General features: G+C 36.3%; 1 protein-coding gene across 1 annotated transcript in view; it reads left to right on the plus strand.

Annotated features, from left to right (window-relative positions):
- Positions 1 to 26,821, plus strand: part of LOC309807072 (E3 ubiquitin-protein ligase RLIM-like) — a gene marked incomplete at both ends in the record, with an annotated part of 51,864 nt that overhangs the window by 21,073 nt on the left and 3,970 nt on the right.

A 26,821-nucleotide genomic window follows, 5' to 3' on the forward strand; every position in this document is an offset into this window, starting at 1 on the left:
AAACATAAGATCTGAAACTGTAAAACTCCTAGAAGAAAACATAGGGGAAAAGATCCTTGACACTAATTTTGGCAATGATGTCCTATCTATATGACACCAAAAGCACAGGCAACAAAGCAAAAATGGGCAAGTAGAACTACATCAAACTAAAAACCTTCTGAACAGCAAAGGAAACAATCAACAAAATGAAAAGGCAGCCTATGGAATAGAAGAAAATACTTGCAAACCCTGTATCAGATAAGGGGTTAATATTCAAAATTTATAAGAAACTCCTATGACTTAATAGCAAAAAAAAACCCAAAACAACCCAATTTAAAAATGGGCAATGGACTTGAACAGACATTTTTCCAAAGAAGATACATGAATGGTCAACAGATATATGAAAAGATCCTCGACATCACTAATCATCAGAAAAATGTAAATCAAAACCACAATGAGGGAATTCCCTGGTGGTCCAGTGGTTAAGACTCTGTGCTTTCACTGCTGAGGGTGCAGGTTCAATCCCTGGTCAGGGAACTAAGATCCCACATGCCACACAGAGCAGACCAAAAAATCCCCCCCAAAAAAAAACATACAATGAGATATCATCCCGAACCTGTTAGGATGGCTATTATAAAAATAAAAAAAAAAATAAAGTATTGGTAAGGATGTGGAGAAATTGGAACTACCGGGTACTGTTGGTTAGAATGTAAAATGGTACAGTTGCTATGAAAAATAGTATGGAGGGTCTTGAAAACCTTAAAAATAGAATTATCACGTCACCCAGCAATGTCACTTCTGTGTATATAGTCTAAAGATTTGAAATCAAGATCTAAAAGATATTTCTGCACTACCATGCTCACTGCAGCATTATTCATGATAGCCAAGATATGGACAAAACGTAAATATCCATTGATGGATGAATACATTTTAAAAATGTGATATATACATATAATAGAATATTGTCCAGCCTTAAAAAAGAAGGAAAATCTGCCATGTGCAGTAATATAGATATACCTGAAGACGTTATGCTAAGTGAAATATGCCAGTCACAGAAGAACAAATACTGCATGATTCCACTTATATGAGATATCTAAAATAGTCAAACTCGTAGAAACAAAGAATAGAAAGATAGTTGCCAGGAGCTGTATTATACACTTAAAAATGTGAGAGTAGATCGCATATCGTTTTCTTACCACAATAAAATTTCTTTTCATAAATTAGTAAAATAAATTAAAAATAAAGACAACAGGATACACCAATGTAATAAGAATGTAATATTCCAGTCTTAAATTCCCAGCTCAAGATAATGCCAAAATATCATTAACTTTCTGTGAATGTGATAAAAGTCTTACTTCTTGCATCCACAGGTTGAGATAGAATGACACTAAACATTTAATTCTGATGACTGCTTTATTATGAGAGTTTAATTGGCATCTTGGAATGGGGCATTGACTGAAAAGGAACTGGACTTCTTTGTAGTGGGATGAGGATATAATGGTAGATTCCAATAAAGAAAGGACTCTCCAACCCTCACTTGCCATCTTTCTAAGGAGAAGTCAATTTTACAATATATAGTACATTTTTTTCGCCATGATTGGAGACATGTAATGACTTAGCCAAGAAAAGTTACCTAGAAAATGGAAGTCAATTTTTCCCATCCCAACCTCTTTAGCCTTCCCTGTATTGATTCTTGGTACCTTCAATACCACTATTCTCCACTAGTCAGGGTGGAGACATGAAGATGAAATGATAAATGGCAGTTTGACTTAAGTCTGCCTCCAAATAGGACTAGTAGGATGCCCCAAATGTCCATAAATATTTCATTAGTTTCTTAGTATATCATTAAAGTAGTACACTCAGCCACAAGCAGAATCACCATCTTGGCTGCATGTCTCAGGGAATAATATTTTTATTAGGAAGAGCCCACTAAAAGCCCCAAGAGCTTCCTCTATTTATTATAATAATATGTCAAAAGCATGATTAAATCCCTAAGAGAATCACAGTGATTAGTTTCACTACTGAAGATTTTACAAATTCAGGATTGGTGATTTCTATCATATTCCCTTTTAAAATTTCAATATGCCTAGTGTAGAAGTCAGAGTATTCAGGAGTAAAACAGAAGATTGTTATAAATTTGATCAGCTAGAGACAGCAAATTGAGACCGTTGTTCTATGTGTGGTCTCTTCACTAGAACAAATCAATAAGGTTCTAAGGAACCTGCTTTGCTATCTAAGTAATCGATAGCTATTGATTAGGCACATGCTTTTATTCCTTTACTCTAAAAAGCTGAGAACATCAGAACAATTTGCTTGCAAATCACAAGGCAGCAGTATTAATTTCACTGTACTGTCTCAACTTTTTCATTCTATATCACAGCTTAGCTCATAGGGACCTTGACGTTCTGACATCACACTTATCCTCTATTTTAATGACCTCGTGCTCAGAGAACCTACAGATCAGTAAATAGACTATCCAAAGTGTCTTGGCAAGACCCATGTCTGCCTGAAAGTCATAGATAAATTGCATGAACCTTGTCCATTCCCTATGTTTTAGGAATTTCCCACTTTATGAGGCAAATCCACCTTTCACCATAGAAGCTAAACATCTCACGTACTTGTTTTCTCAGCCTCCTTTGAAACTAGGGCATTAGCACAAAAACGGAATTCTATCAGTTGGATGCATATGCCCCAGATTTGCAATTAAAAGCTGCCAGTGAGTGAGTGGAAAACAGCAATTGTAGAGTCTATACTGGTCACATAAAAGAACCCTAGTGGAAGCAATATCCTCTTTCCAGCAGCATCTAACGTTCTGTGTTTGTGAGCTCAGCATTACAATCTGCAGAGTAATCAAGTAATCCAGCAGTAGTGGCAATCTCATCTTCACCACATCAGACCATGAAATAAGTTTAGACATTTCTCCTGGCTGATAGTTTGGACCCACGGTTCTCTGACTCTCCAAACCATTCTGTGAGCTACTCTATATCATTGTAATAAATTCATTTTCTTAAAGTTATCTTAGTCATATCATGTTGCTTAAAACCGAGAGTTCTGCCAATACACCCAATTAGCATTTAGTAAGCATCTTCACCTGGCCTTATCAGGCCCTAAAGGAAACTAGATAAATAGGATACAAACTCTGTTAGTGAATATGCTTGTGGGGGAAACTGTGATGGTGTTAGAGTACACACATATGTAATAAACCATGGGAGTATAGCTAAAATTTTGCTTTTCTTATGCTAATTGTGATTTCTTCTTTGTGGATTATTAAAGTAAAATGCTTAATTCCTGAACATTTGGATCTATTTTAAAATAATTTTTGTTACTGATTTCTAACTCAACATCTCAATGGTCAGAAAGCATATTTTATTGTATTTCAGTCTTTGAAATATGTTGAGACTTACTTTATGTACAACCATATAATTAATTTTGTAATAGAGTCTATATATACTTGTTAAAAGTGTGATTTCCATCATTGTTGCATAGAGCGTTTTATATATTTCAAATTGATCAAGTTTGATATTTGTGTTAAAAATCTTCCATGGACTTCTGGCTGGTTGTTCTACCTACTACTGAGAGAGTTGTGTTAAAATCTCCCATGATGATTGTGGATTTACATATTTATTCTTCTTTTCCTGTCAATTTTTGCTGTATGAATTTTTAAAAACATTATTGTTTGTATGAAATCTTAGATTTATTACATTGTTTTAGAGAATTGATCTTTTAATCATTATGGTATTTGAAACAAATTCTACAGGTAAGCCATTTGAATAAGATAATTTAACAAGGTTGCTGAATCCAAGGTCAGTATTTTTAAAAATCAATTTTATTTGTACAGACCAACAGCAAATAGGATATTCAGAAAATGATGCTCTTGATGGTAATATCTAAAAAGTGAAACACATAAAAATAAATCTAATGAGAGATACGAAGACTTCTATATGCAAAATTATGAAGCAGTACTGAGAAAAATTAAAGAATACCTAAATAAAGGGATATACCATGATCATGGACTGAGGGACTCAACTTATTAGAGAAATCAATACTCCACATATTAATCTCAGTTTCAACATAGTCAAGTCCCATTAATTTGGGGTTTTTTATTTTTGTTTTTGTGTTTGGCTGTTATATTTGTTTCATATGTGTTTGTTTGTTTGGTTTTTATTTCTTTGGAGAGATTAACAATGGTTTTAAAATCACTGGGAAGTGTGTCCTCCTACAATTTAAAACTGCTACTCTCTTCCTCATTGATGCTTAAAATTTCATATTTAGATATACATTCTATAACTTTACCTTTCTTTGAACCTCTTAAATCTCACTCCTCACACTTCCCTGGGAGAGGCAGCACCTTAAGGCTTGTAAGCCATTTACATTTCAGTACAAGTTTGATATAAGTTTCCTAGAAGAAGTTTTGGTAGGAGAAGGAGAGAACAGAGATAAGAGGCGCCAAAAAGGGCAAGGAAAAAAGAAAATGAGTTCAATAAAGACAACCACAGATTGGAGAAAGACCAGCCTTTTGCTATTTCTCAATCCTTCTTAGAACAGCTCTGTTTATTGACATTCAGAAAAACAGATGACTGCAGTATTTCTGCTTATTGATTTACTTTATATTCCACTATAAGCCACTACCAATCAAGCAGTCATCATCTGCTTAATCCAAAGTTTTACTTTACAGTTGTTTTTTATGTTGCTTTTTAAGTTGATATGACATCTGGATTCTAAAACATGACATTCTGTTCTCTTTTGGATACAGGAAAAAATATTTTGATGTTTGAGACTGTATGATTAATTTTCCAAATGGTGGAAAAAGTACTGGATTGAGAACAGAGATTTTAATATTTCTTAATATTTAATATACAATCATTTATCTTTGGTAAATTGCTTAGCTAAGCAGGCTCATATTTTTCTCATTTGTAAAATGAAGGGACTAAAATATCTCATGAACCTGTTCTCAACCCCTTTAAGAGTACATGACTCTTAGTCAGATGTTCATTGGATCACTCAGGAAATTCTTTCTAAGAATGAGACAGTGTAATTTTAGATGACACCTTTCTTTTAATAACATCAATTAATTTTTTCTCAAAAACTTCCAGTTAAGCAGTAGAGATAAATATCTTTTAGATATGGGGATATCAATAAAGTCTGAAGTTTTACTAAGCTTACAGAGTTGAAAGTAAAAGGATAAGTATTGTTAATATCAATATTATCATTTAGAAAATGCTTTTTACATCTTTTAGGTTTAGTTCAGAAACAAATAATGTTTTAAGTCATCTCCAAATGCTCAAAGGGCAAATAATTTATTCTATATCTGACAATTATAATAACACAACACTTTGACTCCTTAAGTATGATTTGTAATTCAAACTTACCCCTCATTTATTATAAAAAATGTTTATTCCTTTGATCTAAATTTACTAAAATAGATATAAATTGTCTGTGTTAGATAATATTTTCAAATGTAACTTCCTTGTCTTACAATACCCTCACTTGAGACTGGCAATATAATAGATGTATTATTAAAATTCCTGCTCTTTCTACAATCTAATGGTTTTCAACATGATTTAGTCAATCAGTAAATACTTACATCAAAAGTTACTGAGACCAGGGACTTCTCTGGTGGTCCAGTGGGTAAGACCCTGTGCTCCCAATGCAGAGGACCCGGGTTTGATCCCTGGTCAGGGAACTAGATCCCGCATGCATGCTGCAACTAAGAGTCCACATGCTGCAACAAAGATTCCGCATGCCACAACTAAGAAGTCTGCATGCCGCAACTAAGACCCAGTGCAGCCAAATAAATAAATATTTAAAAAAAGAAAAAAAGTTACTGAGACCAGTGGTTTTTAAATTGTATTCTTGGAGTTTGACGATTTTGTCAAGGACATTTATGAGTTTATGAAAGAGCGGAGGGTACAAATAATCAAAGCCACACTTATTTTCTATTTCATAAAGTTATTGGGATTACATGTAAAATTTTGTTTGAAAGATGGGATATATTCTATTAAACATCTGGATGTCACTGACTGTACAGACGCTTTTCAAACGTAGAGGTTAATAATAATAATAACAATAATAATGGATATTGAGCATTCATTAAATACCAGGCACTGTTTGAGTGCTTAAGAGGCACTAACTTATTTCATCCTAACATCAATCCAGTGATCATTATCTCAATTTTACAGACGTAGAAATCAAGGCACAGAAAAATTAAATATCTGTCCCAGTTAGTAAATTAAAGAACAATAATCAAACTCAGGCTGTTTAACTCCAGTATGTTCACTCTTAACCACAACATTAATTCACTTTCTTAGGACCTCCTTAGAATGGAAAAATGGACAATCTTAAAAGTCAGAAAAACAGAGACAAAATAGACTAAATGAAGTTTCTGATCAGAAAAGCAGCAATACAAAAGTGGTATTAAAAAATCTTCATCTGGTAATTAATGTAAAATAAATAATAGGAGAACCTAACTTTGGGTATTTGGGCTCATTCATTTATTAATGAATATTAATTGATCTAGTTATCATCCTTTGTGATTAGGCTACATTAATGAACAAAGCATAAAGAAAATTCTGCCCCCTTGGACTTTCTAATGGATCCAGAGACTAGTTACCTTGGCCCAAAGACCTGGCCTAGGAGGACAGCAAGGAGCCTACAGAGTGTTAGTTGAAAAAACATTCAAATTTTTTTGTATCTAAAGGCTATGGCAGAGATAGAAGAATGAGAAAATCAGAAAGCGGGACTAGGTTTGGAGAGAAAAATGATTTTGAATAGCTATCTTTCAAGGAATAGCAAGACATCCATTTATGAATATTTAGAAGGCAATTAGCAATATAAAGTTGGGGCTTTAGTGAGAGTACATTACATGGATACCATAGCCATTTCCCACTGAGGTAATAGCCAATCCAATGGCAGGTTTTAGCTGGAAACATAAAATTGAATCAATAGTCTGATAGAAGAGAACCAGCACACAAAATACCGAAGTATGGTGAATTCCCAAAATATTGGAATGGGAAAAATCAAAAAGAAGCACTCAAAGTAACAAACTGATTTGCTAAATATGTAAAAAGAGTAACAGGTAGTACATAGTCAACACAATTACAGCAAACGAGATAAGAGTCATCTGTGAGGAGCAAAAGATCAAAAGCAATTGAGATTTTAAAGTAAATGAGACAAGAAAAACCTTTGAATTTGGAAGTTATAAAGCCATTACTGATGTCGAAAATAAAATCTTGGTGCAATGTGGAATGAAAGCAGGGTGAAAAGAGAACATAAAGAGTTCGTATATGTCATTTGTTTTACACATATAGTACAAGGAAGGGGAGGAATAGACCATTAGGAAGAAGGGCATGCTTCATGTTGGTGGTAACTGCATCAAGAACACTACGGGATTTTGAAACCACAAATTAGCTGAGGATTAGAGAAAACTTTAATTAGCTTTGGAAAAGCTGTGTTTCAAATAGCTTACAGATAGCCTAACTAATTCCTTAGTCTTTCCACTACTATATGCTACTTCCAATAGAGTAATACAAACCTGTCACTTGTTTTTATTTTTTAAAAAATTATTTATTTATTTATTTATTTATTTATGGCTGTGTTGGGTCTTCCTTTCTGTGCGAGGGCTTTCTGTAGTTGCTGCGAGTGGGGGCCACTCTTCATCGCGGTGCACGGGCCCCTCACTATCGCGGCCTCTCCTGCTGCAGAGCACAGGCTCCAGACGCGCAGGCTCAGCAATTGTGGCGCGCGGGCCCAGTTGCTCCGCGGCATGTGGGATCCTCCCAGACCAGGGCTCGATCCCGTGTCCCCTGCACCGGCAGGCAGACTCAACCACTGTGCCACCAGGGAAGCCCTCACTTGTTTTTAATAATGCGTGCTTATTTCCCCAGCAGCTTTCTCTTAATCTACTATCTTTGACTTCCTTGCCTTAGCTTACAGTAACACTTTAATACAGGGACTATAACAATAATGCTGGACTCATTTATAATTTCATCTCTTCAAACACATTTTCCCACATGAAATGTTGTTAGGATTAAGTAAAAAGAAAGTAAAGTGACAAATAAGAAAACCCTCTTTTAAAAAGATTTTTTAAAAAACCTTTGCTCTGAAAGGCAGATATGAATCACTGACAGCACACATTTGGGTATTAGCTAGGTGTAATAAAGTTCTCACACTCTTTCACTCAAGCTTTGTTTCAGTCCAATTGTGCCCTCTACAGTCTTATCAAGTGAATGAAGGTGACTTTAGCTTGAAGGGAATCTGATAAGTCTCTGATACTCAGTCCACACTTTTCAGACACGAAAGCAATATTTGATTCTTTATAAAAATTTCCAACCTATTTAATTTGGGGAAACTCTCTAAGATAAAAGGTAATTAAATTTAACAAGTGGATACATTTGCTTGGCTGTGTGATGACCACTGGAAAAGAAAATAAAGTTTTATATAGTCTAATTGTGTCCTTCAATACTGAAAACTATTATTAGTGACAATGTTGAATTTTACCTGAGCCCTCGAATCCTGGAAAACAGCTTAATCCTAAGAACCACCACAGATGCCTCCTTGTGTTTACCGATGGCAATGCCAGACAAAGATATTCCAAATTGCCATTTTTTTTGGTCTCATAAATTATCATCTGAAGTGTTTATTCCTACTAATCAATTGGAACAAACTGCTAATTAATCAAACTGTAAAGTTTCACTCCTTCCTCCAGGCTCCAGAACTCTGACTCACTGTCAGACTGAGTCAACATATAATCTCTCCTAAGAACTGGCTGGGCTCAGGGTAAGATATTCTCTGATCTACCATCCACTCAAGCTACTCTTTTATCCCATTTTCCCACAGCCTACACTTAATACCCTTGTTACTTACTCTCAAGAGAAGAAAAACCCCTTTTGATTAACCACTGAGAGGCTTGCAGATCGTAGGGTCACAGCATTCTCCCTAATGCAATAGTTCTCCTCCCCCAATTGCAATAGACCCCTCCTCGCACTTAACCTTTTCAGTAAAGTTTCTCCTTACTATGCTGGTATTGTTTGTTTGTTTTTTTTTAGTTGACATTGGCAACTGATAGAAGAAGTAAATATTGCTGCATCTGGATATATGTGATAATGGGGGACTGAAAACTCTAAAATTTTTAATTGATTTTTATTGGAGTATAGTTCTTTTACAATGTTGTGTTAGTTTCTTGCTGTACAGCAAAGTGAATCAGTCATACATATACATATATCTGCTCTTTTTTAGATTTCCTTCCCATTTAGGTCACCACAGAACACTGAGTAGAGTTCCCTGTGATATACAGGAGGTTCTCATTAGTTACCTATTTTATACATAGTAGTTATATATGTCAGTCCCAATCTCCCAATTCATCCCACCCACCGCTTCCCCCCTTGGTAACCGTAAGGTTGTTCTCTACATCTGTGACTCTATTTCACCTTTGCAAATAAGTTCATCTCTACCATTTTTCTAGATTCCGCACATAAATGGTACTATACAATATTTGTTTTTCTCTGTCTGACTTACTTCACTCTGTATGACAATCTCTAGCTCCAACCATATCTCTGCAAATGGCATTATTTCATTCCTTTTTATGGCTGAGTAATATTCCATTGTATTTATATACCACGTCTTCTTTATCCATTCTTCTGTTGATGGACATTTAGGTTCCTTCCACGTGCTGGCTATTATAAATAGTGCTGCAGTGAACACTGGGGTGCATTCATCCTTTCGAATTATGGTTTTCTCTGGATATATGCCTAGGAGTGGGATTGCTAGGTCATATGGTAGCTCTAACTTTAGTTTTTTAAGAAACCTCCATACTGTCCTCCATAGTGGCTGTACCAATTTACAGTTCCACCAACAGTGTTGGAGGGTACCCTTTTCTCCACACCCTCTCCAGCATTTATTGTCTGTAGATTTTTTGATGATGGCCATTCTGACTGGTATGAGGTGATACCTCACTGTCATTTTGATTTGCATTTCTCTAATGCTTAGTGAGGTTGAGCATCTTTTCATGTGTTTGTTGGCCACCTGTATGTCTTCTTTGGAGAAATGTCTATTTAGGTCTCCCACCCATTTTTTGATTGGGTTGTTTGTCTTTTTGATATTGAGCTGAATGAGCTATTTGTATCTTTTGGAGATTAATCCCTTGTCAGTTGCTTTGTTTGCAACTATTTTCTCCCATTCTGAGGGTTGTCTTTTCATTTTGTTTATGGTTTCCTTTGCTGTGCAAAAGCTTTTAAGTTTCATTAGGTCCCATTTATTTATTTTTGTTTTTATTTTCATTACTCTAGGTGGTGGGTCGAAAAAGATCTTGCTGTGGAAAACTGTAAATATTAAATGATTTGGTTCATTCAGTGAATTATGAGTGTTAATGAATACATTAAACAGTCCACAAAGAGAGAGTCCTTTAAGCATCTGCTGTGTGCTAGGGTTTCCTCTACTAGGCCACAATTAGAAAAATCTGTTTGCACAAAAAGCACATAGGTCAGTACAGAAGACTAACATAAAACCATCATGAGATGCATTGATAGAAATGTACACACAGTGCTATGTTTACATTTGATAAAGTCATTTACTATGAGTGCCTAAGGTCTATGGCAGGAAAATAATGTGACAAGAAAAGTTTTATAGTAAAGGTGATATCTGAGAAGACCATCAAAGAATATACACGACTTTGTCAGATGAACAAACTGTGAAGAATCTGTATTTGGCATTGGGAACAAAGTGATCACAAAAAGCCCAAGTAATACCATGGTTCCTCTGGAGAGCAAAAGTAGTTGGAACTGACTCAACTGTAGCTCACATATGTAAGACAACTGAAGGAGAGCTGGAAAGATGAGCAGATACAAAGCAGCACAGCCTTTTACAACTATGAAAGTTGGGGACTGCACAACTCCAGGGGGTACCATTCATAACAATGTCAATGTGAATGACACATGCTGGAGTTGTGTACAGCCCTGAGCAAGACCTCTGAGCAGGTACCAAATTACTAGAGTATTTTTATGCAAGTGTATAAGTTAGGATGCTTTTGGTAGCAAAAAATGGAAACCGAATCTGTCTGTCCTCAACTTTAAGAGGATTTTGGAAAGAACATCAGGGCTCATGTAACAGAGGAGGACCCTATGGGGCCTTCCTAGGATAGACCCCTCCCCCATATCCTCTACTTTAGCTCCTCTCTGAAGTGCATAGATAACAGTATTTGATGCACATTTCCTGCTTTACAGATGCTAAAACCCCCACCAAATGGAAGGTTAACTACTTAATGACCATGAGCACATAGCCCCCAGGCCTACTGGAGCCAAAGAATTGATGACCTTAACCCCTGGGACACTGTCCTGTAACCTCACCATCAACCAAACAGAGAGCTGTGCACAAGCTGATCACATACCTTGGGACTCCCCTCCCTCACCTTGCCTTTAGAAACACTTTGCTGAAACCCATCAGGAAAATGAGGCTTTTTGAGTACTAGCTGTCCCGGACTCTTTGTATGGCGCCTTACAATAAAAACGTCACTTTCTTTCACCACAACCCAGTGTCAGTAGATTGGGTTTACTGCATGTGGATAAGTGGACTCAAGTTTGCTTAAGTGACACTCACAGTACTCCTATGGGGCTTTTGCACAGCAATGGGAACCATAAACAAGACGAAAAGACAACCCTCAGAATGGGAGAAAATATTTGCAAGTGAAGCAACTGACAAAGGATTCATCTCCAAAATTTGCAAGTAGCTCACGCAGCTCAATATCAAACAAACAAACAACCCAATCCAAAAATGGGCAGAAGACCTAAATAGACATTTGTCCAAAGAAGACATACAGATTGCCAACAAACACATGAAAGGATGCTCAGCATCACTAATCATTAGAGAAATGCAAATCAAAACCACAGTGAGGTATCACCTCACACCGGTCAGAATGGCCATCATCAAAATATCTACAGACAATAAATGCTGGAGAGGGTGTGGAGAAAAGGGAATCCTCCTACACTGTTGGTGGGACTGTAAATTGGTATAGCCACTATGGAGAACAGTATGGAGGTTCCTTAAAAAACTAAAAATAGAACTACCATACGACCCAGCAATCTCACTACTGGGCATATACCCTGAGAAAGCCATAATTCAAAAAGAGTCATGGACTACAATGTTCATTGCAGCTGTATTTACAATAGCCAGGACATGGAAGCAACCTAAATGTCCATCAACAGATGAATGGATAAAGAAGGTGTGGCACATATATACAATGAAATATTACTCAGCCATAAAATGAAACGAAATTGAGTTATTTGTCGTGAGGTGGATGGACCTAGAGTCTGTCATACAGAGTGAAGTAAGTCAGAAAGAGAAAAACAAATACTGTATGCTAACAAATATACAAGGAATCTAAAAAAACAAAGGTTCTGATGAACCTAGGAGCAGGACAGGAATAAACACAAAGACATAGAGAATGGACTTGAGGACACAAGGAAGGGGGAAGGCTGGGACGATGTGAGAGAGTAGCATGGACATATATACACTACCAAATATAAAAAAAATAGAGAGCTAGTGGGAAGCAGCCGCATAGCACAGGGAGATCAGCTGGGTGCTTTGTGACCACCTAGAGGGGTGGAATAGGGAGGGTGGGAGGGAAATGCAAGAGGGAGGGGATATGGGGATATATGTATACATATACCTGATTCACTTTGTTATACAGCAGAAACTAACACACCATTGTAAAGCAATTATACTCCAATAAAGATGTTTCAAAAAAAGAAAAAGAAAAGAATGGAGGGTTTGTAAAGAAAAGGGAAAAGCCAAAAAGTGCTGGATATAATTGAGGATTTCTGTATTAGAGATTCTGCAGCACTGAAGTACAAGAAAATTGAGTAGGGGGATGAAGATTTAAGAATGTTCAACTTTTTATGAATTTAATTCCTTTCACCTTTTTTTAAATGAGTAATGGTTACAATTTGAATTCCTTTATAAATTACTTTTGGGTGATTAACTGTGTTTTTTAAAATGCATCTCTGTACAAAGACTCTCTCTGAAATTTATTACGGTGGCCTAAATAAATTAATACATCTTGAAGGTCTTAGTGGTAAATCACCACGTTTAATTCCAAGAGAATTTAAAAGGTAAAGAAAAATTAGTTTCAAAAATATTCTCAACAAGTTGACATTTATGAAAAAATTTGAAAGATGAGCAGCTATGGGCATACCACCTTATTTTAGCTGATGAACTAATGAATATAGACTTCACACATTTTCAAAGTACTGAACTGCCTTTTCTTCTATAGCAATCCTCAACCTATACCAGGTTAAAAAAACTAATAATCTTAAATCATGATTTCTTCCCTAAAATCCCCTTTCTACTCCTTTATAAATCCTCCTTAACATTAATTTTTTCCTATCGTATTTCTTAGCCTTGATTATTTCATGTATTTGATGTACAAATGTATTGAACACTTACAATATGTACAAGATACTTTTTTTTAAAGCTACATGTTAGTTGACTCTTTTGTGCTTGGCACTGGAAGATACACTGTTGGAAGATTCAGCCCCTGCACTCAATTTTCTCACAGGTTAAAGAAGATTCAGACAAGTAAATCCACAATTCAACACTCTGCTATAAAAGATATGAGAAAGGGTAGCCCAGGGGGTTTTGATTGTAAAGAGCAGGAGAAACTATCTTTTCCTGGGTATGGGAGGATTCCTAGAGGAGATGTTACCTGAGAAAAGGAAGATGAAAAGAAATTGCCAGGTGAATAAGGGATATTTTTTAGCTTTTATTTCTATTCAATTCTCACACAAATAGAAAAACTCAAAAAATAAATGAAGGTATATGACTCTCAGAGCTCCTTAGGCTCTTTGGTATCTATATTTGTAGCTGGAGATACATGTGCCACAATTATGTTCTAAGTTAAGGGAGTCTGCGTGTGTCATGCATCAAGCATGTAGCACAAGCTCATGTTAATAAAAATAGCCATTCAGGCATAATCAAGGTAGAAAAGCAACAACTCACTACATATTCACTGATAACTTTCCTCTAGTCCCCTCTCCTGTGTTCCTTTCACCCACCCAAATGTTTTGGTGTGTAAGCTTTCCTCTCAAGACAATGGAGTCCACAGCATGGCCATCACAAGTTTGAGTGTTGAACAATAGGTGAGATCCCTAGTGAACAATTATACCCAGTTGGAGAAGACTAAACAGTGCTTGGAGCCAGGTGAGAGAAATAGCGTTTGGCTTATCTGCTCTGAAATAATATCTGAAAGACTCAATTCATAAAGTTTCCATATGGTTGAAAGCAAGTTGAAGAGTGAACCCTGGTTCTTAACGTTATGTGTGTGTGTGTTTGTGTGTGTATGTTCTGATTCATCAAATGTTAGGGACAAACATTTTATGATAGAAAGAGCATTGGTCCCAGAGGCATGGGTTTAAAGTTGTATATCTGTCACTCTCTTGCCAGGAGGCTTTTTTAAAAGCTCATTTAATGACTCAGTTAATGCTTTTTTACATTTGAAAAAGAATGAGGCTTTTTCCAACTTTAAACTGTGATGATTTTATGGTCACTTTTATTTGCAGCTTTTTAAGACTCCCCATCTAAATAAACTCTTAGGCTCCATGACCTGTGCCCAAACAAGACATGCCGAAGGGGCTTTGAAATCCTGGCCTGCTTTCAGCCAACTTTATGCATTTATATCAGCTGATTTGTTACTTGATAAAAATGTTCAGGATAATGCAGTCACTTTTTAAAATGCTGTAGAAAAGACCACTTCAGAAACAGATTAGAACAGCCATGATAATGGACCGGAGTCCTGAGGCATTGAGCTGAGAATTCCATCTCCCCCTGCATGAGAGAGGCAGATTGTTACCCTCTACAGCATCTGAAGTTGGGGATTTGCTCCCTACCCCCCTAACTCTGGCTAACAGCTTCCCATCAGCCTACCATCTGTGAATGAATCTGGACCTGCAGATTTATAGTCTCAGTTGGTACCGTGTCTTAGGATGTGGAGGACAGCTTGCGTTATTTTTCCCTAATGCTGCTTCTCCTCAATCTTAAGAGCTAACTCAAGATTTAGTGAATAATCTATACACACGTTACATGAGCTATTCAGATTCCCTCCCACATCGTGTCTTCCAGACTGAGGAGTTCTTCCAACTGCCTATTCTCAAACGGAAGTTCCTCCTCTCCCTCGATGGTTTTTGCTTCCCTCTGTATTTTAAGGTGTACTTATCAAAACTTCCTAAGAACTTCTAGGTTCAAACAAATTTCTATTTTGTCCAAGGGTAAGACAATACCTTTCACTTTGTTTCCAATAACCTTTGTGATAATGTCCAACAAATTTGGTCAGTGTTGGTTTCCTGGTCGTTATCTTAGACTGAACCTTCAGGCAACGGCGTCCTTAGGCTTTCTTCTGCAGTGATAATCAGTTCTCAGAGGCTTCCATCTCATAGAAGTTTTTCAATGATTTTACCTGAACTGTTTCTCCCTGCTCTCATTAGAGCTCCTCTGCTCATTTCAACTCCTGTTCATCCTACTTTGATGATTTTTTTATTACCTGGAAGAACTTAGTTCTGTGCACAAATTTGGAAATTCTCCCATGGTACTTCTTATCTTGATCCCTTGAAAAAAATGTTAAATAAGGCCAGTTCAATATGCCTTCTTAGGGGTTCCTATTATAAACCCTTTTCCTTCCAGAGAAAATGATCATTTATCCCAACTCTTCATTTACTCTCTAAGATAATTCTCTCTCCAACTCATAACATTGTCTCTAATCCCAAGAAAACTCAATTATTTAGCTTTAGTGAGGTGTAATTGATATATAATAAACTGTACACATTTAAAGTAAAATAAATAAATAAACTCTCAACTATTTCTAAACTTCCAAGTATATATAGATAGCTGATTACTTGTGACCTCTCACCGATGGGCCTGTTCCACTCAACTAAAGACAACTATGCCGCAGAAATGCACTCATTCTGTGTAGACTACAGATCTAAATGTCTACCCACTCACGGTGTCATAATATATACTTAATAAAATGCTCTGTAATATTGATGACTGTGGTCTTTAGTGTCCCATGAACCTAAACATGTTGATTAACGGAGTAAAATGTAGATTTCACGTGTGTTATTTACAGGAGATTTATTTTTATTAAGGTCATTGCTAGAAAAATATGTTTCTGCTAATAGTATTTATACTATACATCAAAAGTTAAAGTTATGATTTTGGCAAGATCAGACTCCTGATACTCACTTATTTAGTACTGCCCAGTAAATTTTCAATATTGGAATTCTTTATCAATGAAGAATAAAGAATTCATGATACTTTTATTATTCACCTTTTACATTTGTATCCACTAAGAAGCATTTTCACAATACATGCATATGAATATTTGTGGATTATTTTAATGTATCTTTCACAATGTTAAAATCTCTTTCAAGACCCATTTGCTGTTAAGAGGTCTTACCTCTTTAATAATAGATGATAGATGATTTATTGTCATATTTGCCAATGAAAAGGAAAACCATGGCCAGAATTTGTGATGTCACTCTATGTAGACACATATGCATGGAAATAACCTGTAGGTGTTACACACACACATATATAGTCCTATATATATAAGTATATATTTTTATATGTTTATATTGTGCATACATATGTATGTATATGTATATGTGTGTGTATGTACTCACTTATCTTTCCACCCACCCATACATGCATCCATTGATCTATCTAGCTATCTTCCAACACACAGTACCCCTACAATGATAAAATAGGATCAGAGTTTCATAGAAATATAGAGCCCAAAAGATCCTTAGACATATAGTTTAAAAACAAAGAATGTTATTCTTAGAGGTGTAACTCTCCAAGATAGCACCAGTAGAAAGAACTCAGCTGGAACCTAATCCCCATATTCCAATTACAAGTTCAGTTTTCATTCCACCATACCACACTGTCTTTCGCACAGATATCTGTTATACAGATGGATAGATACTGATCCTTAGAAGACAGTGTCAGTGCTGAAACTATTTTCTGTACTGAACACCCTGCTGTCAACTAAATTCTCGTTTGAGTTTTGAAGTTTACTGATGGTTTCTGTCAGTCCCAAGCCCTCCTAGGCATTTTTACACATAATCAATATGAGGGGAGCTTCCTGTCTTGCATCAATCAGTTCTTTAAACAACAATTATCTATTAAAATATTGTTCTTAAGTCAGGAAAAATGGATGTTAGTGTCAAACACAGCTTTGCTCACTCTCACACACACACACACTCACGCAAATTACAAATAGTATTCGGCTGCTCTATATTTCAGGCTAATCAATAACTAGATAAATGACATATACTTTCTGTCTACATAATTTTTTTTACTATGCCAAGGCATACACACTAGTTGTTCCCTGCAGTACCTGCCGAATGCAAATAAATTTGCAACAGAGTTAATCACTGGTGCAACTGAATATTTTAAGAGATTTCTCCTCTAGTAGGAAATTCATCTTTTTTCCAAGAAAAGGGCATTTACCCACTCTTTCATCTCCAGCTGAAGTAGTTCCGTGATTTCCTTCCTTTCTCTAATTTCCACGCTCCAATTCCCAAAGACAAGCTCATCTCTGATGACCTTTCAGTCTATGAGTATTTGCGGTAGGAGTTGGGGTAGTCCACAGTTAAAATAAAGTTTGTATACAATCACTTTCTATGTTGTTATGAAATTATTCTAAGCTTCCCTAATAATAAACTTACAAAGAAACCATGCAAATGGTTCAGATGTGCATATGGAGATAGCTATTATCTAGAAAGCATCCAGATTTCTTAAAAAGCCAAAAAAAAAAAGAGACTGACTCACTCAGGATATATGGAAATATAAGTGAGGTAGGTGGGCTAGAGTGTATGTCATTATCAATAAAGCCCTAGGAGAAAATCATAATTTGAAAAGATACATGCACCCCAAAGTTCACTGTAGCACTATTTACAATAGCCAAGACATGGAAGCAACCTAAATGCCCACCAACAGATGAATGGATAAAGAAGATGTGTTTCATATATATATATATATATATATACATATATATATTTATTTATTTATTTATATTTATATTTATATATATTTATATATATATTTATATATATATACACACATAAACACACACACATACACACAATGGAATATTACTCAGCCATAAAAAAGAATGAAATAATGCCATTTGCAGCAACATGTATGGACCTATCATACTAAGTGAACTAAGCCAGACACAGAAAGACAAATATAATACGATATCACTTATATGTGGAATCTAAAAAAAATTATACAAATGAACTTATATATGAAACAGAAAAAGACCCGCAGACATAGAAAACAAACTTATGGTTAGCAAAGGGGAAGGGGGTGAGGGATAAATTAGGAGGTTGGGATTAACATATAAACACGACTACATATAAAATCGATAACCAACAAGGACTTCCTGTATAGCATAGGGAAATATAGTCAATATTTTGTAATAACCTATAAGGGTAAAGAATCTGAAAAAGAATATATATGTATATATATGTGTATATATATATATATACATACATAACTGGATCAATTTGCTGTACACCAGAAACTTATAAAATATTGTAAATAAACTATACTTCAAGGAAAAAATTAAATTAAATTAAAACTAAAAAATAAAATAAACCCCTAGATATATTTTTGCATAACTTAATTAAATTCTTAAAACCCCAAAAATGAATGTTTTAACTGAATTTGAGAAATGAAGACTAACTTAAATCTTGGGTTTAGAATTAATTTGATTCATAATAGAAGGAAGTTAGAAAATAACATTTATTAAGAACAACACTGTTTAGCAATCCTATATGAAGATATAACACACAAAATATCTCGTATTACTTCCCTGTTAGAAGAGCTCTTTGCTTTAATTCTTACACTACAGAGAATTTAATTAGTTCTCAATCAAATATTCTTCAGCCAGTGATTATACAGCAATAAAACATATTTGCAACTGCAAACTCAAGGTAACTTTTATAAGAACACAGTGGTTGGAGAAAATCTTGAGTTACCTTCCAAATACATTGGGTAAAACTTCAGATTCCTGTGTAGACATTTTGAAAAGCCTGCAAAGTGTCACAGAAGAGGATGTGCAACTCTGATGTTACTGGGGTTAAGAGAGGACATGTTACTGCAAAGCAATGTTTGTTAAAACCATATTAATTATTAGGTGATTAGGATATCATGATTTTAAATATCTATATTATAACAATTTTTTGTTTCTTTTGTTTCATTGCATTTCAGGAAATTTGTTGGGGTTGTTGGGCTAACATATAAAACATACTAAAGGTTTCCATTAAAATAATAGGAATTTTTTTCCTGGTTACATTTTACCAAAAACTGCTTGATTTTTACAAATGGATTCCTGACCTTAAGCAGGAGACACCTTTACATATAGTATCACATTTACTTTATTTTACATAGAATATCACTAAAGTTTACCACAACCCATTTAGGTATCATTGCCTTTTACAAATAATGAAACTAAAACTGAGAGATTAAATAACTTACCCAATGTCACACAGCTCATGAGTGGGGGAGATCAGAATCCAATTCAATAGCCTTTGAATTTTTCACTATATAGTAGGACCATAGTTCAACTAATCAGGTATTTATTGAGTTTCTAACTGTGCATAACATTTGGTGTTAGGCATTAGAGGGGCACATAATGATGCCTACTTCTTGCATCACTACAGTTTACAATCTAGTAGAAGGCAAGTGCACACATTGTTCTATTTAAGAGTCTAAGAGGAAGCAGGAAGGTGAAAAATGGCAAATATTTATGCAAACAGGAGTTTTACAGGCCATCTTGAAGGGCAGTTTATTTAATACAGGACTAGAAGGGTACAGATATTGCAGAGAGGTTTGATATGAACTAGGGCATAAAGGGTAGGGCATCGCAAGCACAGATTACAATGTGGACAAAGGCATGGAAAAAGTGACAGCATATGCAGAGAGATGTAGGTAGGGAAAGCCTTGAAGGTATTGAAGAAAACAAGTATACATGATACTTGTTAAAGGTAGCAAGGATAAGTCAGGGAGACTACTACAGAGGGGCTGTGTAGTAGGAGAGGGAGACGGGGCTCAACTCCTAATATAATAAGAACAAGTAGAGATATAAAGGCAAGGAGCAGGGTGGGGGTCAGTAGAAAATTACTAAGGGGAAACATCAGGGGTAAGGAGAATTCTGGCTAAATCAATTTGACAGAACTTTTTTCTGTAGTCAGGCTAGGGTGATAAGACATGAAGGGTGAGGAATAAAGAGTTTGATCATATATCAAGGGTAGAGGATTTTTGCTAAACTGACCCACCAGAATTCATGCTAATACTAGTCTAAATGGGCCAAGGACAGAGCCTAAGGTCAGGGACTAGTTAGAAAGAGGACTCAGAGAAGGCTGACTCACGTTTGGTCAAAGAAGAGTGCTATGGTCTGAATATTTATGTTCCCTCAAAATGTATATGTTGAAATCCTAACCCCCCAAATTGGTGGTATTAGGAGGTGGAGCCCTTGGAAGGTGATTAGGTCATGAGGGTGGCACCCTCATGAATGGGATTAATGCCTTTTATTTCAGATTTTTTGTGACTATTATTATTATTTTCATTGACATATAGTTGGTATACAATATAAGCTACAGCTGTACAATATAGTCATTTGCGATTTTTAAAGGTTATACTCCATTTATAGTTATCATAAAATATTAGCTATAGTCCCTGTGCTGTACAGTATATCCTTGTAGCTTATTTTATACATAATAGTTTGTACCTCTTAATCCCCTACCCTCTCCCCTTCCCTCTCCCCACAGGTAACCACCAGTTTGTTCACCACATCTGTAAGTCTGTTTCTTTCTCGTTATATTCACTTGTTGGTTGTATTTTTTAGATTCCACAAATTCCTTCATGAATGGGATCAATGTCTTTTAAAAGAGGCTCCAGAGAGCTCACTAGCCCCCTTCCACCATGTGAGGACACAGCAAGAAGGTTCTGGCTATGAATCAGGAAGAGGGCTTTCACCAGAATGAGACCATGCTGCTATCTTGATCTTGGACTTCAGGCCTCCATAACATTACAAAATAAAGTTCTGTTGTTTATAAGCTACCCAGTCTGTGGCATTTTGTTACAGCAGCCAGAATGAAAAAAGACGGAGAGAGAATCTTTGCCAGAGGCCCTTCCTTCCTCCCTTCCTCCCTCTGGCCTTTCTTCCTTACTTTACTTATTTCACTCTCCAACGCATATTCATTTAGTATCTACTTTAAGGAACTGAATAGATGGAAAACACAGGTTGAGCTATAAAGATCACTATTCTTATAGTATACAGTTTATTGGAGGAAGAGATAAGCGTCTGTGACAGAGCATGACATGCACAATTTTATTTTAGATAAACTGGTCAGGAAGACCTTTCCATGGAAGTGACATTTAAACTGAAGTTTGAAAGATGAAAATGTAGTAATGTTGGCAAATCTAGAGTGATTTTTGTAAGGACTTACTACACAGTTTACTTTATTCTATATGCAATAAGTTGTCAAATGTGTTTGAAGATAGAGGATGCATTCTAATAGTGTGGATAAGAGCTTGCATTTAGCCTGAATATTAAAGAGGCCCCAGGAAATCCGACCATAAGGAAACCCAAACTCTGCTCCCAATACAAATGCTACTTTTTAAAGAACTTTCACCCTTTGGTCAACCTACTGTCTAATGAATTTGTTGAGGTTTGTGGATATTAAGACTTAAGCAAGAGAGGCAACTTGATTATAGTACAGTAGTTTGAATTTAAGCAAAATGGTATGCCTGAAATGTAGGGGCCTTTTTGTAATGTAATTTGAAAATGTGGTGAGTTTCTTTGAATAGGCAACCCAGACTGACCATTCAGTGACTCTCCATAAGAGCGACTACAACACCCAATTAGCACCATAAAAGGGAGAGTCGACATGACAGAGATGTGAGGTGACCATTTTTACCCACACCACACGCTGCCATTGTGGTTACACCTACTGGTGTAAATACTTGGTGAAAGAGGCGGTGCACCTCCCTGTGACTGCAGGCTACTGAACAAAATCACCAACCTCCCTTCAATAGGAGCATATAAAATTCTAGGCCTGGAGAAGAACAAGTAATAAAGTAACTATTTACTCTCCCCTGAGTTCATTATCCTCTTCTCTTCTCCCTACTGGGTCGAAGGAAGGCAGAAGATAGCATTAAAGCTCATTTTCAGGGTCTGCATGTTCAGTTGTACAGGTGGTGCACTGCATATTTATAGGAGTGTCATTCACTTTCTTCTTTACATGAATGGTGCCCCCTGGGAATTTTAGAGGGCACAACCTGTGAATCTGTATACGGCAGGCCTGCTTAATTTGCTTTTGCTCATATATTGTGAGCTCTTGTGTTGCTTATTCATTTTGTGTTCTCTGTGTCCATTTGTTTTGAGAAACAAACCTGATATCCGTTTCATCCTTGTAACCGTAAAATTCATCTTTAAATATATCTATATAGGTAACAAACAGAATATTATTTATGTATATGTAAGTTTATTTATTTATTACAATAATCTAGGATGTAAGAGTTTACAAATAAACAAATGTGCGGAAATATGAACTAACTTGCTTGTGAATAACAGACCTGGAGCATGCCTCAGAGAAAGTGTGTAAAATGGCTCAAAACTAGAGAAAGCATAGAAACAAACTAACCACTGACACGGCACTAATAGAAAAGCTATCAAAAGTCTAGATCAGGGCTTCCCTGGTGGCGCAGTGGTTGAGAGTCCGCCTGCCGATGCAGGGGACATGGGTTCGTACCCCGGTCTGGGAAGATCCCACATGCCGTGCAGCGGCTGGGCCTGTGAGCCATGGCCGCTGAGCCTGCACGTCTGGAGCCTGTGCTCCGCAGGGGGAGAGGCCACAACAGTGAGACGTCCATGTACCGCAAAAAAAAAAAAAAAAAAAAAAAAAAAAAATAAGTCTAATTCTGAGCAGAACCAGGAAGAAAGGAAATCATAAGAGGGATGAGACCTTGCTAAATAAATATATTTTTATTTCCATAATTAGAGGTAAGAATAAGGAAGAGATGAAACTAATTCCTAGTGTCAAGCCTATATAAGTGGAAAGGGTGTGATTTCAATTAAAAAGAATTTCGTATTTAGATTCAAAACAAGTATTTGTGTCAAAGAACCAATTCCAGTAGATTCCATGAGACGCATATTTATATTCATTTTTCTGCATCAATGCTTTCAAGCTTTTAACCCATCCTTCCGGTGGGAAAGAAAAAGACATAAATATATGAAATATCTTAACAAGCTTTAATTATGTTTACTTCTTGATTTAAAATTACTCTTTATTAAGTTAAAATGAAGATATTCTAGACTAACTCCAAAGCAGAATTGAAATGGCACACGAAAATGTTCAAACATGATTCAAGCATCTCATTTAACTGAAATTTTACTACGTTTGTGTAATGATGTCTAAAATTGTGTTTTCATTAAACATAGCAGAGTAGAGCGAAACAGGGAGTGTCATCCTGTAGACCTTGTTTGAATCTAAACATATTATCTATTACTGTAACTTTGAGAAAATCACTTAATTTGCATCAGCCTCAATGCCTTTATCTCTGAGAATAGTAATACCTATCTTGCATGGGGCTTGAGGCCAAATAAGTTAAAACACAAGCAGAGTGTCTAGCAATTACAGTTGCTCAGTAAATAGCTCTTAATATTACCAATGGTCTCTGATGTGGGAAAACTATTACATAATAAAAAGATCCTTAATCGGGCATCTTTAAAATGAGGCTGAATGCAAAGAACTTCAGATTTTATGTCCTCCCTTTTTTTATTTTTACCCAGAGAATAATGCAATTCAGAAAACAGAGGGAGAGATTAATTTCTACTTAAACTGAAAAGTCATCATTATAAGATTTTTTTCATCATGTGCTATGGTACATTAAATACAACCATAAAATCTTTGTTACCTCTCTATTGAAAGGTAGAATGTGGTGTCCCACTTCTTGAATATGGGCTGATACACTGGCTTATTCAATCAACAGAATGCAAGAGAAAAGGTGTTCTTGCACTTGTGAGGTTAAGTCATAGGAAGACTTACAGATTCCAGCCAAGTCCCTTGAGATGTTTACTTTGGGTGAAGCCACTCACTATGTAAGAGTTCAACTACTTTGAGATATCCAGGTTGCTAAGACTCCAAAACTACACCGAGAAATTTCATGGAGAAAGACAGAGACAGAGAGGAAACCAGCCCCAGATTTTTCAGCCTGTGCAGCCCAACTCAAGCCCCAGATTTGTGAATGAAGATGCCATCTTGGTTGGACATTTCAGCACCAAAAGATGTGACTCAAAGAAAACTTAGCCAGAACCAAGGCCCCAGACATATGACACCAGTCAAGTTGTCTAATCTATCTCCAATCATTCAAGCCACCACAGCTGAGGCCCAGTCATGATGGAGCAGAGATGAGCCATCCCCAGTATTCTTTATCTTTATTCTTAGCTCACAAAGTCCTGACTATAACAACATGGTTTCTATTGTATCTACCACTGCATTTTGGAATGGTCTGTTATACTGCAATAGGTATCTGGAATATATGTCTTGATCATTTCTTATAGTTCTAAAGCCACGGAACTCCTTTTACCCATATTCAGGGAGAATGCTATCTCTTGCTTATTTTCAGTCTCCCTTTGAGTCATAGAATCTGTTCAGAAGCTTCCTTGGACAGAGTCAGTAAAAGAAAACTCTTGATTACAGAACTCCATTATTACAACCAGGATAAAAGAACAGCCAAATCTGCTCACACACACCCCATTTTTTCACCACATCATAAACAATGGATTGGCCAAATTTTTAAGTGCTTGACTCTGTTTGAAAGTAAGCAACATTCCATCTTCAACCTCTTCCCCTCCAACTCAACTTCGAGTGATGCTCTAGTCAACCTCCGGACTTCCTGATGCACCTCCCATCTCTGAAATGAGAAGTGAAGAAAAAACATCTTCAGAAGACTTCTGATATCAAGACAAGGGATAGAACAAAGGCCAAAGCAGCAATATTGCCATCCAGAGGAAAAACTACTGAACCTACACTGCAATACTCAGAAGGAAAGTCAAGACATGAGAGAACTAAGTGTAAAGCACAGCTATATTGGTGGCTTCTATTTAAATAATCAAGGTCAATAAGTAGGTCTCTGGGATGATGATCCCTATACCCTGTTACTTGCACCAGAATTGGGACATAACCAGGAACAAATAGTTCAGGAAGCTAGAGTCATTGACACTGAGAGCCAACTACAGGGAACACCAAACATCCGGGGCTATTAGTTCATGTGCTTCTGTACCTAAATTTGGAAAGACTGTAAGACTTTCTGAATCTTCAGGTAACTTGCATACTATTCTAATCATAAGCAATCATGCTCCCTCTTAAGCTAAACCATACAACTTCAGAATCAGGTGTAACTTCTTATTGGTACCACTGTCCACTAAGCAAAGACAGAAATACAGAAGTAATCCTGATCCCTGCCTTTCCCTCATATATTCCCCCTCCTCACTTTTCCCTCTTTCCCACATATTACTAGGTTTAGTCAGTTCTGCTGCCTAGAGATCTGTTAAAGTCCTTCATTTTAATCATATTCCTTTGCCCTGATTCAGATCCTTGTCATCACTAGCCTAGGCTGCCCTCTATCTATTTCTGACCCTCCCATCTGAACTGTTGCCCTTCATATTCATCCTCAACACTACTATCAATATTATTTCTAAATTGCAAATTTGACCATCAACTGTCTAAAGACTTCAACATCTTTCCATTGCACTAATGATAAAGTCCAACTTCTAAACATGTCATAAAGGTCTCCATTTTTTGACCTTGCTCTGCCAATTTAACTAATGTCTTTTTTTAGTAATTAAAATCTACTATCCTTGTTGTTTTATGAGTGTTAGCAGTTGCTGTTCTCACTTTTGAAAATATTTCCCCATTTCATTCACTTAGAAAACTCCTATTCATCCTTTAAAACCCAAATGCAGTGAAACCGATTTTCTCTCTCACTCAAATCACTTTCTCCTCAAAACTGTAATTTTACCTCTGTGTAGCTCAATTGTTTGTTATACTCTAATGACAACAGATTCTTAAATATACTCATCTTTGTATCTTAATATCCGATAATATGACTGACATTTAACAAACGCTAAACATACTTGACACTTGAATTGATTGAATTGAATTAAACTGAATCAATCACTCTCAAGAACACTAACGATTGTGAGGGTTTCCTGCATCAAGAGTACAAATCACGCTGAATTTTCATAATACTGCTAGTTTTGATTGAGGCACAGCAAACAAGTTTACAACAGAGTTCCCCTGTGAAAAGAATAACTTCAGTAAAAGATAACAAATACACTCAGAAGTCCATAAAGGAGGCAGGGTAGTCTAGGGGATTCTGTTCTCATCCAAAGTCTTGCTGAGATTTGATTCAGAGGGGAAAGATTGATTTTTCTAGCTTAAGTTAAACGAGGCATGGAACAAATGTCAAAAGCAGGACATAGACTTAGATTCTTCACCGTCACACCAGTAAAGTTACCATCCTTCCATCTCCTTGAGAACAAACAAGAAAGCCTGCTGTGGACCGTGAACAAAACAACAACTGTGAATTTACACAGCTCCTTCAACTTCTAAGCTGTGTACTGAGAGTGAATTAGAGGTCTCCTCCAGATAGCATTGCAAATGAGCGTTATTTTATTTTCACCAAGCCTTTCAGGTGATACATGCGACAAAATCAGCAAAGTCAGTACTCACTGTGGCAGACAAAGTAACTACTATGTATCTGTCCTAAAAGTTCCCGTGATGTTCTG

Source organism: Mesoplodon mirus (genome assembly GCF_964341445.2).
Source record: "Mesoplodon mirus genome assembly, chromosome: 1".
NCBI classification, from domain to species: Eukaryota; Metazoa; Chordata; class Mammalia; order Artiodactyla; family Ziphiidae; genus Mesoplodon; species Mesoplodon mirus.